The sequence below is a fragment of the Hirundo rustica genome, chromosome 1 (assembly GCF_015227805.2).
Source record: "Hirundo rustica isolate bHirRus1 chromosome 1, bHirRus1.pri.v3, whole genome shotgun sequence".
In the NCBI taxonomy this organism is placed as follows: domain Eukaryota; kingdom Metazoa; phylum Chordata; class Aves; order Passeriformes; family Hirundinidae; genus Hirundo; species Hirundo rustica.
The window spans coordinates 114,486,229-114,507,031 of NC_053450.1; positions in this window are offsets into that span (position 1 = coordinate 114,486,229).

Here is a 20,803-nt window from a genome sequence, read left to right on the forward strand (position 1 = left end):
GGAGGAACCGATGTATCAGGTAATAAAACAGGTTAAGCTTGGAGGGATCTTGAAAAGAGAAGTATGAGTGTTTTCAAATACTCCTCTGCCATCAGCCAAAATGATACTGTTCTCCATTCCACATGCTTCCCCAGGGGGAAAACAAAAGTGGATGAGTTGTTGGTCTGATAGGTGGGTGTGAGTCATCTGTATAAACTTTTCCATCAAATATGTATTTCTACTGACACTTTTAGCTGTATTTAATAATAAATTATCAAGGAAAGACTGAGAAGTGATCTCATCGCGGTCTGCAACTCCCTTGGGAGGGCAAGTGGAGGGGCAAGCATTGATCCCTTTTCTCTGATGACCATTGACAGGACCCAAGGAAACAGCAGGAAGCTGGGGTGGGGGGTTAGGTTAGATATCAATAAGAGATACTTCACCCAGAGAGTTGTTGGACATTGGAACAAGCTCTCCCAGGGTAGTGGTCACAGCACCAAGCCTACCAGAGTTCAAGAAACATTTGGACAAAGCACATGATGTGATTCTTGGGGCTGTCCTGTGCAGGGCCAGGAGTTGGACTTAATGGGTCCCTTCCAGCTCAGCGTATTCTATGATTCTATGAGAATGCTCTTGTCCCTGTACCAGAACAGTGCCTCCCTCTCTTTATTAAAATCTACCATGTATCAAGACAATACCCTATTGAGCTTTTCGTTACAGCACATTTCTTCCTACAGCACTTGTACCTCTTCCAAATCGCTTGCTAGGTGTTAGCTGTCAATGAAATGCTCTTTCAATTAGAGGCTATATAAGAACAAAAGTTGGATCAGCTCTGTTGCCTTTTGAGCCATCATAGCTGAAACAGTATGAATTGCTACCTGCTGTTTTCCTTTCAGTTTAAAAGCAGGGTCTTCATTTACTCAATTTACTCCACTGCCAGTCTGCTATCAAATTAAACTGTAAGAGAGGGGATAAAAACCTCAACAACAACCAAAACCAACAAAATATGCCTCAATCCAATCTGCTTGTGCTAGTGTCTTTATTTCTACTGCTACCACTTCCTAATGTGGAGAAAGCCCTCATCTCATTCTTTGAGCCCAGTGAGAGAGTGTTTTGCTTATTCTTGCTGTAGGCATTCAGAGACCAGGATTGAGAACATCTGGCCTAGGTTTTGAGGGACTGGGGAGGGGGTAGTCCTATAAAATTGAGTAGTAAGTGACTGGAATCTAAATATTTAATGAAATAGGGAACTGAATATTATGCAAAATGTACATCCTGAATATGAGCATTTCAAGATTATTTTGACAGCCTGGACAGAAAGGTTAAAGTCTTTATCAGGCTTAATGTAAAAACAAACAAACAAACAAACAAAAAAACCAAAAAACCCAAAAAACCAGAAAAATTATAATTTCTATAGATTTTCTCAAAAAAGCTGACAGTTCTTCAACAGAAGGCTGTGGTCCATCAGCCTGCAGCATATTGTGTGTACTTCTGTATTTTACATAGTTGCTGTTGTCTCACTGGCATCCTGCAACCTGAAATTTAACATACATTTACACCATGAATTAAACTGCACTCTACTTAGACAGATCAGGTTTACACAAACTTGAAAAAATGCCAAAATGTAAACACTATTTATCTTGAAGACTCCTCAGATGCATTACAGAAGTGCATTGTGTAGGTCTACTGTGCCACTTTAAATTTTACAGAATAGAATAAAGTAAAATAGACTATTTCAGTTGGAAGAGAACTACAACAATCATCTAGTCCAACTGCCTGATGAATTTAGGTCTGATTAACCTAAACTGCTTCTGAAGTAAGAAATGGCCAATGCTTTAAATAAAAACATTGCAGATAATGGAGAAGAAAGGGCACGAAAGAACCTTTCTACTGTTAAAACAAGTGCTAGCAGATCATTTATGTTAGCAAGAATACAAGATTTTCTTTTATGCCTTGTCTGAAGACTCAGACAGCTGTTTTCAAGCAATTTAGTTATACTGACTGAAGGTATTGTCCTCTTATCCTAGTGGGCCAAACTGACCCCAGCTGGAAGTTTTAATCTTTTTCTCAAGGTTGGCAGAAGAAATTACATGTCAGTAGCTTGTGTTCAGAGGCTGACATCTTACCGTAAATTGCTAATGAGAAGGGTCAGGAGCAAAGGCAATCTGAAATGTAATCTCAGGGAAATCAGACTTGCAGCATTTTTCATAAAAAAAGCCCATCCCGATAGTGTAGCTGTGACACTCCAGGTATAATCAATGAATTGGTATCACAGATACTCACGTCCACATTCCATTCTCCTAAGCCTTATAGAACAACCAGCCAAAGGGAAGTAACAGACAGCTGGGTTCTAATAGATAAGTCAAACAACTGTTTGCCTGAATTATGGGTTTTAAGGCCTTTGGATTCTGGGCTTTGTATGGAAGCAGCACTGGCAGGAGCATGTGCTCTCTTATGCCAGTCTTGCTAGGGCAACAGTATGAGCTCCTCTGATAGGTGAAGCAGGCAGCTGGGTTTATTAAACCACCACTAGGATTTGACAGATTTGATCTGTCAGCACCCCAAAATACTAAGTCAATATTAACTTTATTTAGTGCATATCAGAAAGCAGCTTGTTTGCTTGCATTTCCATTGCAGAAAGGAAAAAAAGAAGTTTGTTAACATAAAAAATACATTTTGTATGGGGGAGTAAGTAATACACAATGGTATCGCTGTTCTTGTTTTCCCATTTTCCTCTGCATCTAGGTGATTTGTAGGTCTAGTGTCAACATAGATTTATTTCTTTTCTTCAGCGCTTCATTTTACTTCACACATGGTGATGAAAAAGAGCATGGATTGAGCAACCATTAAGAAGAGAAAAAGGAACTCATGAAAGGGCAACATAAAGCTCTGATACTCTCTCGTTGCCTGTTCTAGACTGTTTATAGGCAGAGTCACTGTGCTTGCAGCTGAAATGTATTGATCTGTTTTAACTGTTCTAGATATTGCTGGGATGCCTGTGCCTCTTTTTCTTGGGAGTTCTCTATTTGTCTGACGATCCAAGCATTTATTGAAACCTGACAAACTCCTTTCAAAACTCAGTACGCAGAGGTAAGATACAACAGTGCTAATCTACAACCACAGTACAAAGCAGAAACATCTGGCAACGGCAAAATACAAAAGAGCTGCAATAATATACAATATTTAGCTTCAATTGCAAGTTTCTGGGAAAAAGTCCTGATTACATACTTGGAATTTTTCCCTTCAATAGTCTGATTCTCTTGTTGAATGTATTATTAAAAAAAAAAAAAAAAAAAAAAAATTTCTTAATATCTAATTAAATGCATTAAATGGCAGTTTGCTTATTGTTTATTCTTAGCATTCTGCACAAAAGATAAGAATCTGAGTTATATGTAATTAGATAATTATTTTACCAGGGCATATTAACAATCTTGAAATACATTTTGAGTCATTCTAAATTCTGGTGATTTTCTAGGAATTTCTTTTACATACATGCTGTTGTGACAGTGTGGGACTTACAAAATTCTGTGACTCCTTTAATACTGTAAACTCCTGTCTATGGATATGGATTAGGCAGCATAGCTCAGCCTCTCTGAGTAGGTGACCTCAAGGGGAAGCAGATTAAGATATAATAATTAATACTTGCTTAAGACACCTCAGTTTCTAAAGCATCTCAAATACAGACTTGGGGATGAGGTCCTGCCTAACTTAAACAGACATAGATGTAACTGAATAGTAGAATTAAGAAAGTCCCAGTCTTTGACTCTTTTGAAGGTGTACCGGATGAGAAGGAGTTGGGTTTGACTTTTAGCTTTTGGGATTTTATTCCCAGTGACTGCTGGGTAACTTTGAAGCCCTGCAAAAAGACATGTACATGAAGACCAGGCAATGCTAAGAAGCACAAACATTCTACCTTCCCTCCCTTCCTCCGCTTCACATTCTCTCCCTATTCATGCATTCTTCACTTAACCTGTTTTCCCACTTCTTACCTGTGCTAATTTTGTTAGGTCTCCTCAACTTTATTAAAAAGTTTCTCTTTCCAATCCTGTTCTGTTTTGACTGACAAATCTTCAATTTTGAGGAGAAAAAGTTAATGAGGAAAGAAAGGTGACTTGTGTGTTAAAAGCCATTTTGTTTTTCTTTACATTGAGGGAAAGGTGCTTACTTTATGTTTAGAGAACTACCCACCTCATGCAAGCACCTTCAAAATAGGTCAGTCTTCCAAACAGATTGCACCTCTATTCTCGAAGAAGAAAGAATGTTTTCAGCTCTATCATATTGCATTTTGGCAGACCTTACAAGATAAATACAATTTTAATCTAGCTGTGAACCTAGGTCAAACACAGATTATAAAGATTAATAAATAAGGAGAAATCTGGAAAAGAAATATCTGATTTTAGCTTCATAAAGACTTTCTGTCTGGATCTTACATATAGTGGTACTGTTTCTTCCTCTGCCTGCACAGCTTCTTTCAGGAAATTTGTTGCAGGTTATTCCATTAAACTTATGTGTAACATCTTTATTAATTAAGGTCATAGCATGATAAACATTTGTGTCAGTAAAAAGGCCATCCTTCCTCAATTGCCCATCCCCTTCCTGCACTTTCTTCCCCCACCTTGTCAGTAGTGCTGTCCATGCAGAAAATCAGAAAAGACAATCAGCTGTGTTTATCTGTTTTTCTAACTTAGACTGTTGAATGACTGACTCAGCCACAGTAAGAAGTCAAATATCCGACTAAGCAATTTAGTGCTATTAGATTTGTATTCTGGAATACAGAGTCTAAATATGAAACAGACAGAATTGTGGGCTGAGGGCAATACACAAAAATGATCTTTGCAAATACGGGCGTCTGCCAGGAAAGTGTTTCTTGCCTACAATCATTAGGCAGTGGAGAACTATTTTTAGAAGATTTGCTTGTCATTGCTCTGTACTATATATAAGCAGCATTCATGTCTATTCCTTACAAAACAAAAAATAAAGGCAAGTTTTGCTCTAGACATGTGGATTTTTTCCTTGTTCTTTGAAGTGCAGATGACCTCAAATCATTCCTTTCTTTTCTGTCTTCCATTCCTCTTGAAACTGAACTGGCCTTCTTCTCACCTTTCTCATTGAAGCACTCAATGGCATGCAAGGAATGCTTTCTTTCTAACTTTTCCTCAGCAAATCACACAGTAACAAGCTTTGTCTTTGGAAGCTAGGAAAATGGTGTTGGAATGATGATGTAGGAATATAGGTCTAGTTCCCTGCTGTTTCACAGTCAGCTTTAATAAAACCTTAAATTTGCAATGCAGAGATCAGCATCTCTGATGTGACCCTTACAGCTACTAGAGATTAACTAGTGCCTCTACTCTAGTGCTTATTCCAGCTGTATCCTGCTGTCATCATTGGGTTCTGCTTTCTGGATAACTCTTGTTCAGTAGTTTCTCTGCCTTCCAGATAGTGCAGTGAGAGGATCTCTCACAAAACTCTAAAATTAACCTCCCGCTACTGTGCAGCCTCAATCCATGGAACTGTAGCTGCACAGAGCTATTATTAGGCATGTATAGTGTATAAATAAGGTTTAAGATGAGTGATTTGAAATAATTTACTCTTTATTACTTTTATTAGTCAAAAAGGTTTTAATCATGCGGCTTTTTTTTTTTTTTTTTCTTTTTTCTTTTTTCATGTTGTCTGCTGACTGCAAAGGCATTATTGAGGGAGGAAAAAAGCCAAATTAATTAAAATCTGGTTCTTTAGGTTAACTGCACTGGCTAATGTCATTGTAGTATAATTTTTCTCATCTGTCTTCATGTATCATTATCCATAGAAGGCTGCAAATAGGAAAACTCTGCTTTAACTTGAGTGGAAGTTTTGTACTTCTTTGTTTATGACTGTGATGCCACAGATGGCTGCGAATCTGCTGCCCATTCACTGGCATCATCTCCGCATTTTAATGTCAGAGAGTTTTAAGTGGGCTTGCAAGCTCCTAACAAGCAGTAATCAGAATTAACTACTACTGGCTTCGTGAATTGCTAAGTACCGTGCTGTGCCCTATCATCACGCTGACTCTGGGCAGCTCTGGAGGGGTACCCTGTGCAGTGCCATTGTTCCAGTGAAGGATCTGAGACAAAGAAGTATCTGGACTTGAAGTGGAAACTGCTTCTGGCTGGTCAAGATGTAAAGTGTCTGGTCAGTTGAATTATGGAGTCATAAGTTCATGGATGTCAGCGATATTTGCAAGATGGGAAGCACAGCTAAGTGACTGCACAGTTCTCTGAGCCGTAATGGAACCTGATGTGCTGTCCAGTGATCTGGAATCAGAACAGATCACTTAGAATCTCTCTCAACTGTGCTCCAGTGATTATTAGTATATCTAGAACGAATTTTAACTGGCATGCAACTAGAATTCCAGGTTTCTGAAAAGACAGTACAAATTTTTCCCAAGTTTTTAGTAACACAAGACATGAAGTTTGGAACTTCCAAAATAAGGATTGAGACAGTAAAGGCATTTCCATTAACATAAGGAATGTTGCCTTATATATGTATGTCCTTATTTCTCTTTGTACATCAGATATTCAGCCTTATGCAGCCTAGAGAAAACATTCAGATAAAGTTATTGGACGAAGATGTATTGACTGATTTTTTAGAAGTAATTGTGCCCAGCAGTCCCTGCTAGTCAATAATATGCTTAGCTGATGCTCTCAATAACTGTCTCTGAAAGTCGGTTTGTTACTGCTTAATAGCTTTTATTGACAAAGACTATGTGAAATTGTATGCGCTTCCAAAATTGATTTTTTTTGTTGCATTCAAATTTGGTTACATGCCATTGTCATTTTTTTTTGAGAAACTGTCATGTCTATCAAGAGGAACTGAACTGAGGACCATGGAACATGTTTCTCATCATTAAATACTGCAACAATAAATAATAGGAATTCACTATGAAACAGTTAGTGTAAAGTACTAAAACCAGAAAGAAACTTGGCTCATTTTAAGCAAAATGACAGCCTCGGTGTGCATGGACTGCTGAATATTTGATGTAGCAAGGAGAAAAAATATAAGAAGGATACTCCATTTTTAAATAGAAATTACTATCTAGAAAAGCCTTTACAGAACATTTAAACTCAGCTGTGATCAGGGCCCTCAGTGGGCCCACAGGCTCTAATTATCTTGACCAATCTGTAATGATCATTTTCCATGAGCCTTCTCTGGAATGCCTTCCCCATCTCCCAAGCTTTGGCTTGGCTGCCTCTGTTTGCAGGTCACTATGGTGTGGCACAGCCATGTAATGTTGGATCAGGCTGCTCTGTAGACAGCTAGGTCAGTAGAAAGCTGTGAGAAGCCTCAGAGGGGACGAGGATGCACATTTCCATCCATGCCCACTCCATCCGTTGTCTCAGGAGCTGTGTTTCAGCTTAGCCCTCGCCGTCATGTGGATGCACCTGTGCTGATCCTGCATTGTTGAGAGGAGTGAGACTAACAACAGGACAAAGATCAGCTGCATAGAAAGGCAGTTTATTGTATTTCTAACTGACTTTGTTTAAGCAACCACAGAGCCAGTTTATTTGAGTAAAATTATGCAGTATTAGGGACTAGGGCCATATGAAGTAACAATGAATACATGACTCATTCATGCGAGGAAGAGCAATTTATTCCTGATTACAAAACTGTTTAAGGCTGGAAGTGAAAATACCTTCTTATTCCCTTGTACTATGATTATGTGAGATTAAATTGAAAATAAGTCAGGTAGAAGAAACAAAACATATATCTATACTGTTTTTCATAGCAGTTAGTAAAAAGCAGCTTGCTAACTATTCACATAAAATGTAAAAACTCCAGCAACTACACCAGCCAGTGTTTTGTTAGCCACAAAATACCTAATAGGTACTGAAATATATTTTCAATAGCCTTAAAAGATTCTTGGGAGACTTAAAAGGATCACCTTACCCATGGCTCCACCTGGGCAGTCAAGCTGGTTACTTGGTTGAATCCCAGGTAACCTTTTCATAATGTGTGGGTTTTTATGGCAGGAAAGAATTTTGTGAGCCTTTGAGCTGACTACCAAGCCGAGATGGTTGATGAACACCAGGCTGTGGACTACCAATTGTGCAAACAGTCTGCAGTAGTTCTGCTGTGTGGGACTCACAGGGTGTCAGTGATCCCAGGGTAAAAAAAAAATATAGGCTGCTGGAGTAAGAAAGCCAAATTGCACTTGGCACTTGCACTGGGATACACATGTCATTTCTTGGCCCCACTGTCTGCATCCCTTCTATTTGCTCTGTAGAGATCCTAATGCTCTGAATGCTGACTTAGTGCTATTTTAGCTGGGTCACTGTACAGAACTCTGCCACACTGTAGCATACAGGTGCAGACCTTGCTGCTCTTGATCTATACAGGGCATGGATATTTCCCTGTGATTGTCTGCTTTGTAAGTGGCCACCACTACAAGAGGGACAGCTTGTACCTCAGCTTCTGACCCAAAGACAGCTAGGCAGCTGCTTGTTTCCTGTGCTCATCTTTTTCTATATAGGAGGTCATAGTAAGTGATCCTCTAAAGGTTTAAAACTGCGTATTTTTGGACATTGGGTCATTATCTAACTTTGGGTCATTGTAATGGGAGTTACTAGTAAGATCTTTTCTATAAATCCTGCGTCCTATTCTTTTCCACCCATACAACTTAGTGAAGGATGGAGGGCAGATCTGGCACTGCAGGCTTGTCCCCCCTCTGTGATGGAGACAGGACAGCTTCCCTGCTGCCTCTGGTCACCTTTAATGAAGTGTAACTTTATTTCTTCCCAACACACTGCTGTTTTTTTGCCTCTACCGCTTAGTTTTGTGCTGTTCCAGTGCTGTGCATCAGAAAACAAAGCAAGCTGTGCAATCCTAATGTACACAAAACTTCTCTGCATTAAGTGTGACAGCTCCAGTATGTATCCAGTAAGTATCCAGTATGTGCAGTCTAATAATACCAGCAAGCATCCAAACCTGCTTATCAGCACACCAAGCCAGCATAGAATGCCCCGAGTGGATCTGATCTGCAGCAGCTAGTTTGTAACTCAAGGGCATAGGACTTCTATTTATCTTCTCTTCAGAGGATAAAAACTCCCACAAGGCTTGCAACTTTCTGCTTTGTTATTCCGTGGTAGATTCTATGCATATTAACCTGCTGATTATCCACACCTAGGACAAATTTAGCATCCAGAGCAACTGTGACTGATTTCAATGTTTTTGTTTGCTTGGAAATCATACACTTACCATAAATTGTAAAAGCCACAGGGTTCCAAAAGAGTTTGCAAAGATGGCAGTGAGCCAGCTTTAGTGCCAGTCTGATAGGGTTTGAGTATGTAAACCAAAGCTTAACATCATGTGTTTTTTTTAAAAAAATCATCCATGTCCAACAATGTCCTAATTTGCAAACACAGAAGTTATTTTTGTTTCTGTTTTGTTTTTTTTTTTCCTGTTAGCACTTTTGTCGGCAGGTACAACAGAACACACTAACAGGAAAAATATTTTTGAATGCTACTTTATAACAAGATCACAACGTTAATTAGCAATTAATGACTTTCACAGGAGATTAATTTACTGTGCTCTAAGGGAGGAAGTGCCTTTGGCACTAGAGGGAGTTGCTGTTTTCTGGCAATAAACCTATTCTATGCAGCTGAAGTTCAAACATATGAGGACTTTATTGGTTTATAGAGTTTCTATGCAAATGGACAGAACAAAAGACAAGATGGAGACAAAAGAAACATTAGACCAAATGTTTTTGAACAAGATGTGGTACAAAGTGAAGTTTACAGCCAGTATGTCACCTTTTATTACGATTCTTAAAGTTAATGAATGAGTTCAATTAATATCCCACTTTGGACTTAATTTGAGTCTCCAGCCTTTATGTTTAAAATATACTGGGATGTCCTTCACTATCAAAATTGAAATAACTGTAGCTTATGGATAGTTTAATAGGTTTTAGCAGCTAACTTAGGTCCCTGCTCAACAAAGATATTTCCAAAAGAGCTCTGAATTCCAAATTCCTGAGTGATGCCTCAGATGTCTGCCCTTGGGTGTGGGAGAAGCAACAGAAAAAAAAAAAAAATATCCACAAGTGTTTAAAAAAATAACAGTGAACTGACTATGGTGATGTTCACAATTTCATCACTAGTTTTGATTTTCATAGCATCATAGAATCATTTAGGTTGGAAAAGGCCTCTAAGATCACCAAGTCCAGCCATTAACTCAGTACTGCCAAGAACATCACTAAACCATGTCTCTAAGCACCACATCTCTATGCCTTTTACCTAACTCCAGGGAAGGTGACTCAGCCACTCACTAGGGCAGACTGCTTTGAATTTTGGATAGAAAAACTTAATTGTTTGTAATATTTATGTATAGTAATGTGATTTTCAGACACAAAATAATGTTCTAGAGCTTGAAGTGTTCATCTCCAAAGCTCATGCAAGTTGCTTGTTTTAGATAGGGCTGTGCAGGCATAAATGATGGGCTAATAAGATGCAATCATATTGATTAATAAATGGGGTGAGTAAGAGCTGAGTTTTGGCACTACTGATAGGAAATTAACCCAGTAAATATCAGTAGATAGATTTCAATAGATAACACCAAATACCAGTAAATATCAGTGGATGTCTGCAGTAGAAGATAAGGGATAAATCCACTTTCATTTACATAAATCCACTTTGCGAATCAATAGCATGCCACAAAGTAATGTCTCAAAAGAATATAGCTGCTATTTTCTGTAGAGCAGAACTGTTTGATAGCCTAATTTGTATCCATTTGTTTAAAAAGGAAAATTATTTTCAATTATTAGCACAAAGAGATTATCCTCTCTATAGTTAGTTATCCTCATCTCTGCAAACTTGTCTCCTCTGCTTTGACATTCTAGTTTATACCTAATACATAAGGATAGATAACAAGATGGTGTAGAAAACTTTGGTATTAAAAAATAAATTAACACAGGAGATAATGAAACCTCTTATTATTTGTATTTATTTTCTTAACTGCTATGTAACTTGCTGCATCTTTCTGAAGAAATTTTATCAGCTTTCTTGGACATTTCTTCTCCTCATATTTGCTGCTAGTAGAGATGAGGCATTGCATTTTTTTTTTTTTTTTTTTTTTTTTTTTTTTTTTGTCTGTGCACTCGTAAACTCCGTGGCATGACTAATTAATCTGCTTTAAGAACCATGAACTTAGTAGTTTATGGCTTAGCTTTCAAGTTTGCAAGAGTATTTGAATGTTTTAAACTGTTTAGTGTGTTGGCCTTGAGGGCAGTAAAATGTGCACAACATACACAAGCTTTGAGCATTCAACATTTATCATCAGTAACACAATTAGAACCCTTCTGAAGTGAGTAAGCTGTCCAGATTATAATGTAATGGAAAGTTGGCTTTCTAGTCATTAATTACCCCATTAACTGGGCACTTTCTTACACATTTAAACCTTGGAAATTTAATTAGAACATTGGATTAAAGAAAAATATGATTTAGGTTTTACCCACAGGGAAGAGGGAAATATATAAGCTTTGTAGGATAGGCTATTGCAGATGTATACAGGCAATTTTGAAAATGCAGTCAGTGAAGAAAAATCCTGGGCATCAGCCACATTCCCTGAGTGTTCTTCCCTTTTGAGGAGATGGAGCATGTCTCTCTTTTAAATATTTGCTGAATTCTTTGGAATCCATGCCTAAGTGGAATATTTTTTTCTATGATGCTGACATGTTTTTGCTCTTTAGGTTCTTCTGTTTGCTCTGTGGCTCCCAAAATAATGCATTCAGGTTCTCTTCTCATGCTATGGTAGGTCAAGGGGAACTTTTCTGGAGGCATGAAATCTGATGTTCTTGAGCTTTTCCAGCTCTTTTCAATACTCTGTGAGGACTTTTATACTTACCCAGGAAGATATCTTCTTAATCATCTGAATTCTTTTGCTTTCCCTTTTGCATCTGAGCACGGCTTCCTTAGTAAGACCAAGGATATGAATTACTTTAAATCAGAAAGTTGGGGCTTTTCTTTCTTTGATGCTGTTATAATTTATAGAAATATGACCAAATTAATGTATTATCTCTGCGGGGAAAGCTAACCATTGTGAAGTCTAGGTCCTGTTGCTTAACTTCTATGATTAGTGGCTTTTTATTAGAAACTCTGCAGTTCTGGCCATACACTTATTTTAAGCCGGACACTGGTGCACAAAGCAATACATTTCCCATTTGCTTTCTAGCTGGCAGTCCATTCATCTCCTGGTAGAGCTCCTGTGAGGAATTAATTAGATTTAATGAGGCCCTCATTGTCTCCTTTTTGATGCTATGCACTCTGCTGGTATACCCTTGCAAAATGACAAAATGTGTTAGATGTTTTGCTTCTTCCTACATGCATTTTGTGACATGTTTTCCTAGATTGTGCTGGCTATCACAGAATGTAAGGCTTCACGTGGTGTTTTGCTTGACTTTGATTTTGAGCTTTGTTAGCGTATTCCTTAGTACCCTGTGGAGTTGAGCTTCATACCCGAGTCATCCTTTTTACTGACATTTTGAATTTTCAGTCATGTCTGCTGAGTTAGATTGCCATCCGTCTGCTAGAAGCCTTGCTCTGGACAGAGCAGACCTTGAGCCAGGTCTAAATAATGTGCCGAAATTCAATTCTAAATCTGCCAGCCTTTTAAGTCCTTTCTGAAGCTTTTTGGTTGTGCCCTGCATTTCAATATTCTTTTCCTTCATGAGAAAACAAATTTGATTCTCCTGTTTTCATTCGGCCACAGATAATCTAATGTACCTTGTACCATAGGTAAAACCACAATTTTACTTTTTACATTTCTATGCTGCAGTTTCACTGCCTCCTTTGATCTGTATTAACAAGAGATGCCTAAATGTATCATGGATTTCAGCACCAGCCACTATAGAAAGGTGACTGTCTCAATGTCATTTTCACTTTCAACGATACCTATTGCTTTTGTGTAAACTGCATAACAGTATTTCATCTTCCTGCCATTATCTGCTGGATTTCTGGAGAGTAAGAGCTGTGATTAAACCTTAAATTATGTATTTTGATTTCATTTCTGATGCTATGTGACATTAGGTAGGCTCTGGGAAACAGAATGCATAGCAGAGATCAACTACATTAAGTACTTTGATTCTAGTTGGGTTTGAATTTCTTTATCTTCTACATTATGAAGCACAAATTTTTCAGAGGCCCAGCTCTTCCCAAAGGGTGCCACTAATGGTACAGGGAACGCACACAAAGTTCGGTAACCAGTGAAACAGAAAGCTGTGTGCTTCCTGGTCAGTCCTTCCATGATGTCAGTCCTACCATGTGTTCCTGTTTAGTTAAGGCCAGAGAAAAATAGAACTTTATTGTATTTATTTCTAGGGAGAAACATTAATTGCATTGTGTTACAGATTGTAAATGAAAAACGTACTGCCTTGGTTCTGTTACGAATGGAAATTCATCCCTTTCCTGTAAACTTACGCTGTTTATTTCTATCGCCCCGGTCTTGGTTGAAGCAAACTGCTCTTGGCCGAATAAGAAGTTGGTAGCCTTTGACTTGAACTAAAGTTGAGAATTTTCCCGAGAAAGAGGCTGTTACGAGGGTTTTTTTCTACCTTTCCTTCACTTTTATTTTTTTTTTTCTTTTCTCAAGACTCAAGCCTGAAGGACACGTACTGCCTTCAACTTCATAGAGTGATGCTTGTTTTATGTTAGGGACATGTTAGGAAAAAGCAAAGTGGAAAGGAATTGTTTCATAGATTTTTTTTCCTATATTTATTAATTAATAAGACCATAGTACCTCTGAATGCACAAACACTCTTCCTATCCAACGTGAAGAAAATTTACTTGAGCATAAGGAATGTGTCAGAATTGTTAGGCATAAAATTTGTGTCGATAAGAGTGGTATTTTCCTTCAAAACTACTAAACTGAAGAAAAATAATCTCGAAACCTGAGGCATCGGCTCATCAGGTTACTTTCATGCAGAGAATATTCTTTTTTCCCTTAAAACCTTTTCTTTTCTGTGTGATGCCTTGGGTTCACTTGCTTACGTATGTTTCCCTTTGTAATATTTTCCTAAGATTCAAATTACCCTGAAATACTTGCCTGGGGGTTGTGGCCTCTGACTTATTTCTGATGCACTGCATCATCAAACATCAGTTTTCCTTCTGAAACTCTACGAAAGTGAGAAAATGCTGTGGTTTTGTCAGGAGACTTGTCTTCTCCTTTGGTTATAAACTTCCTGGCAGTTAACTGCCAGGATTTTGACACGTTTGGTTTGTGTGTAGCCTCTGAAGACTTGCTCTAACCTAGCCTTTTTTGGCAAACTCCCCATTACACTCTTAGGCTGACACTGGAGCAGCTCCATCTCCACTGGGATTTCTAAAGCAGACCAGCCGCTTTTGTTGCTATCAGGAGTGTTGTCTAAACTTGGTTAGAACAGAACTTGCTGGCAAAAATAAGATGATAGCAACTGCCAAAGACTTTGGTGGTGTTATGAATGTGGTGTGGCAGACCTCAGTGTTTGCAAAAATAAATGAATATCTAAACTTCTTTCAAACTGATTCTTGTCTTTGTTTCTGCCCATAAACCCCATTTTTCCTGGTCAGAAATACAATTCTATACCCTTTTCTACTAAAAGCAATATGAATTTTATTTCTGACATGAAGGAATCTGGGAATGGATTGAGTTAGGATGGGCTGTGTTTTGTCATAAGATGACCCTATTCTAGCTTATGAAGCACATGCAGTGTATGGGCTTATTTATAGCTTTTAGATGATCAGATCCTTTCTACTTGTTTTTCATTAAGTGTTCTGAATTGAAAAGTCTATGGAGAACATATTTAAACAGGGAAATATGAGGCCATTCAAATCTTTGTTATATTGTTTGTTTAAATTTTCATTTCTGATGACAATTTCAAATATTTGTGAGATGATTTTAGAGATCCAATGCCTGTCCTGTCGGTTAGGGATTGACCTCTCCTGATCAGGACTTCAAGGTCCCCCAGAATTGTTTCCTATTTTTCCCCAATAGGATAGTAAGATTAAATATTTGTCCTTCATTTCATACAAACGGGATGTCAGAAAAATAAAACAAATTTCTACAGCCTCCTGTGTATCTTATAAAGTAGGAAGAAAATTGTTTGTGTGTATAAACCCTTAGATTCTTTCTCTCATTGTCATTTCAGGTTGCTAGCATCTGGAGTCTGCTTTATCAACTTTCATAGCTTTAATGCTACCTCATTTTCTGAAAGTATAGCCCTGGTTTTAGGCTGTAACACAGTAAAGCAGGGAGAAGTTTATGATTGATTGAAACTGGCAGAGCTCAGAGTTTAGAATGTCTGGATTTGTGGAACTGCAGCTAAGGAGTGCCTGTTCCAGGCATGCTCTATGGAAAAGGCCAAGGTCGGGAAAAGCTAAACTGAAAAATGGCTGCTGCCTGAACTTATACTATGCTTATTACAAATTTAACATTTGTTTCTGCCTTTGAAATAATGGCAAATGCTCTTATATCAAGCCATGTATGAAAGCACATTCTGTTGTGCAGAACAGATTCTCAAAAGTCAAAGATCAAAGTTGACAGCTGAGTTTTAGAAACCAGAGGGACAGAATCATAATTCAGCTCTTTGCATGTTTGAGGTTATCTCCACTGGATACTTCTGTCAAGGCTGAGTATGATATGAGAGAGTAAGCATTACAAGCAAATACACCAGAGAAGAGGGAGAAAAAAACATGCCTGTCTTTTTCTGTCCAGCCACCAGAAGAGGATTGGATAAATGATCTTGTCAGGCTTTTAGAAACCCCAGTTTATATTGTTCTTCAGAATCAGGGAGGATAACAGTGTGTGCTGTGGGATCTTGTTGAGCATAATGTTGCCTATCTATTATATCAGCTTTAAACCTACAGACCACATGAGCATGAAGTGGGCGATATGCAGCACATCCCTTTTATATTTTGTTTTGATTGGGTTTTTTAAAGCTAAGCTTAGTTATTGTTATATGTAAGAAAATTTTGGTTCAGGTGTTTTTCACAAGCTATTATAATTTCTGTTATCAGCCAAACTTAAAATCATTCATTGGTGAAACCTGGCAAAAAAAGATGTCATCCACATCTTGGGATAATTACATACCTCACATATTCTAGAGTTTAATTAAAGTATGACCCCCAAAACTAAACCTCCAGTCTGTAACAAAACCCCAAGCTTTACTGCCTTTTACTCCCTTTGATGTGCTTATTGTCTGGTTTTTATTGGTAGCAGCTGAAATTTAGAACCGAGTAGTAAAATATATTTCAGTAGTTTATTGAATTTACAAGTGATTTATTTTGATAGTAAAAAGCAGTTAAAATATAGGTGTCATGACTTGCTTGAAAGGTCTTGCTTTTTTGTGTATTTACAGTACTCATAAAGAGCTAGGAAATCTAGTCTGCACAGCTTCCAAAACACTGTCTTGACAAATGGAGTGAACATTATGCATGTTTTAATATGAGGTTTTGCAGCTTCAGGAAGTTCTTCAAACAGACTCTTTCATTTGTCATGTCTATATATTTTAATCCCACATATTGAAACATGTACGAATGTCCTTAATGCAGATTTGTAGGTAAAAAAGGAGGCAGTCATGTTGCATTAGAAACTTCTATTTGTTTGAATTAGGTTTCTGTAGATGAATCTGCTTGCAGAATGGAGAGTGAAATTAGTAATCAAAAGTAGTTTCTGCATAAGTAGTTGGAAAATTTTATTGACTGAACTTTTTCTCCTTTTCTCAGTGCCAAAAAAATCTTAAATCTTTGTGTTTTGGTTTTGATTTCTAGTGCATAGTTCTTTCCTTTTATTTTTTTTTTTAAACTGTCATCCTATTGTGTGATGGATTCTAACATTACCTAAAGAGTATTTTTAAAGATGATGTGAGTAAAATAGAGCTCTGCTGTAGGTGAGTAACAGCCTTAGAGATCCGTACAATTGGAATGAGTCTTATTTTTAATCTGTAAGATACTGCTTGCTGATATTAAACAACTACACAAATTGCTGTTGGTGGAGTGTGAGACCAGAGCCCAAGTGGCATAAACTAGCATTATTTAATCAGTAAATACACTCTCTGCAGCATAAATACTCTATCGCAATACCTTTTGGATGTGCAAATGGTTTTACAGTTTAGGCATAAGATTACAGGTGCATAGATGTCTCATTTAGAAAACTGAGTGTTATTACACTGAAATATGGCCTCATGCCTTATGAATAATAAATTTGAAATATGACAGATTCCACTAGAACCACTCAGCTCTCTAAAAGAGTGGGATAAAAGAGAGCTTTAGCCCTGGTTTGAGATATGAGAGCAACACTGAGTAATCTCAGTTTGGTCTTGGATCTGAATTTGACCTTTAGTGGGACAGAATACTTTTCAAATCCTAAATGTTTAACGACAGAGCTAGAAAAATGGGCAGTAAAAATGCCTGAAGACTGTTAAGATTTGGTATGTTGATATTTATCTGTAATTCCACATCAAACCAAAAAGTGTTTCTGTTATCCAGCTCCACATCAAGCCAAAAAGGGTTTCTGTTATCCAGCTGGTTATGCTGGATAATCACAGTGTTTTCCTTTAGTCTCAGTGTATGAATGAATTTATTTTGAAGAACTGTATTTGTGACTGCCTATAAAAACTGTTCAAAGATTAGCTGGCACAGAATAAAGCTGTTCTCACTACCTAAAATACACAATATATAGTGTAAGTAATATTTTTGGTCACTTAGTTTTTTATGCTCACTTAGTTTCTTTATGTACTGGCTTAGTATTTTTTTCCTGTTGCAGTTCAAAGGGTTGGTTCTAGCCATGCAGAAAATACCTTTTGTCATGGTTGTCATACATATCACTTCCTCATGCACATCTAATAACATCCAATGCAAATATATACATAACATGCATAATATAAACTAGTATTTTCTCCAGCTAACCATCCCAAAGTTTGTATTCCAGAGGATCAGCCATTTTGATCAACTTTGTTTCAACTGGTCTAACCTGCAAATTACAAAGCAGTGCACTGTTGCTGAGTGAACAAGCTGTAAGAGTCTAGCTGTGACAGCAGAAGCCTCAGCCTGCATGCAATGCCTTGTGGTTGAGTATATTAACCTGCAGGCAAGTGCCTGTCTCCTGGGCTCAACTGTTCCTGGCAGTAAAGGTAGTTTGGGTGCTCTTTGCCATATGCCATGTCTCTCTTGGCTGTTTCCCTGTCACCAGCTTTGAGTTAAGTGAGGTTTAGATGGGTGGTTAATGCTGGTGGATGAGAAGGTGCTGACAACAGGATGAAGTGTGGCAAAACAGCACGTTTGGCATACATTGCAGGCTTAGATGCACCACAGGGGGAGGATAAGATGGATACTGGCACAGCAAAGCTAATGTTAAAGTTGGCAGACTGCAGAGTTAGTGGCTGTTTTCTCTGTGTTCTTGAAATCCTCGGGTCAGAAGCCTGCTACTCATGGATGATGTGCTGGTTAATTCTAAGTAAAACAATTATATAAGAGAGAATATTACAGTTCTTGTACTGTGCTTTTTAAAAGGCCAGATTAGAGAGTCCGTTTCTTTTAAGCCTTCAAGCCCAGGAACCTATGACACCGACTCTAAGAAAGGACAGGAGGACATGCTGCTGTTCCACCTGCTGCATTCACTCTCTTCCAGTTGCTGTGGACAATTGGGAAGTCTTGGTGACAGTAGGCTTGGTGCAGGTGTTAGCATGAGAGAGACTTTAGGATAACATCCCAGGCATTCCAGTGCTGACACCTATGGACAGTGGGGAAAGAAGTGCACAGTGGTATGTTTTTGTCGTAAGTATTGCCTACGGTTTAGTGACAGAGGGACTTAGTCTCCAAAGCTCATGCAAAACGAAGCAGTATCTCAGGAGGACTCTGTAGGGCAAGAAGGAAGAGATGGTAAAGCTGAGCAAGCCTTGGGGCATTTCCATGGAATATGTTCAATACCTGAATGTAGGCTGGGAAGAAATAGTTTCTGTAGACCATATAGCTAAATTCCTTCATACAATTATGATGGTGAGAAGTTGTGAGGAAATCTGGTGGTAGAAGGAGATGAAAAGAAACTGGAGAGTAATTTGAGAAAACTGATAACTAGGAGAGTGTTAAAAAGGTAAAGAAACCCAAACCAACATGTCCAGGAAATGTAAGTTAGAAAATGGATTATGAGCTGACCTTGTTCTAGAAGCTAAAACTGAGTAGTTTAGCAAAGGACAGAGAAAGGTCTCTGTTTCCTGATAAGAGCAAAGAGTACCAAATTTATCATCTTACCAGATGTTTTGCTTTCTAAAAGGCGTGATAAATAATAAGTTATTTTGATTCTTTTGGATTCTTAATGAAAGAAGCAAAATTTTGGTTTGATTGCAGAGTGAAAGTAATGTTCTAAAGGAGGACTGTAACATAGCAGCTATGTTACCTTGGAAACAGTGTGAACCTTCATCATGCAGGTTGCTTTAATAAATAGGTAATTAAGCATACTTGTAACAAAGCATACATCATGTGGTACTGCATCAGACTAAGTCAGAGTGTATTACCCTGAACTCTAGCTCTACTGGGACAAACAATTAGCTAGTAAAATAAATACAGGTTCAGTCATTTTAAAGAACATTAATAACTTAAAACAAATGAGGTTAGGAGCTTACTCGTATCAAGAGTGCTATGAAAGGCTGTCAGCTCTGCTAGGCTGTAATATATACAAATTAGGAAGGGAAGGGGGATGAGAAGAATAACACATTCTTTTGCTTCAATACAACATAAAATTTGCAAACTTTGTTAATGTTTTGACTCAAAGCCACCATTGATTGACCAAGAAAAAGGAATCCTTAGTATATGAAAAGCTGTAACATAGGTTAAACCAAAGGTCTTTCTTGTCCAGCACTTTATTCCTACCACAAGTGGCTGTTCAGAGAAAGACTAAGAACAGGGCAGGTATTAATTAATCAATAAAGTAAAAACAGTCTTTGAGGACTCAGAAGTTTAGTGCCTTTCTGAACTTCAAATACACCCAAAATACTTTGGTCAACCTTGTTTAAAGGTTTTTCAAAAACAATCGCTTTATAAATTCTTCTATATATTTAGCATCCAAAACCATCCCTGTAAGAATGAGTCTTATGAGTGTAAACCATGTGGAAAAAGTAGTTTCTTGTGCTTGTTTTAAACCAGTTGCCCCATAGTTCTTGTTTCATGCGAAACAGTGAAGAATAACTCCTATTAACCTGAATATAATTTTTATATATTGGTTGTTTCTTTTTCAACTGAAAACCCTGCTCAGTGATCTCTCTTTATATAAAAGCTGGGATTTACACTTTTCTCATTCTACTCTGTCCTTTTTGAGGGAATATTATAAATGCAGGGTATATGGGGAATGTACTTATCTGTGTGTGGATTTGGATCGTTTGAGTATCTTCTGAGGTGCAGAACATAGGGCACATGTGATTCTCTACACTCAAAAAATCTCTAGTACAAAGGATTGTTAAAACTTTCCACAGAGTTAAAGCACAAAAGCTAAGGCCCAGTTTATACTTTTCAAAGACTCTTGAGAGAGTCTCTTTCAAGAGCCTCTTCAAAGACTCTCCTCTACATTTCAGGCCTGTAATTATAAAACGACAAGAAGAATAGTTACATCTCTGATATGCTGGGAAGATACACATTGTAACATAACCGAGGCACTTTTCTAAGACAGTAAAGATGGCCATAAGAAGTGATTCGTGGATCTGGGCTGACCGTACAGGATCTGCTTAGCTTGTCATAGTGATCCTGAAGTTACATCCTCTCCTTTCAGGAGGTGTGGACATATAGTATTTTTTGGTAAAGTTTGGATGAGTGACGTGACTGATGTGGTATGT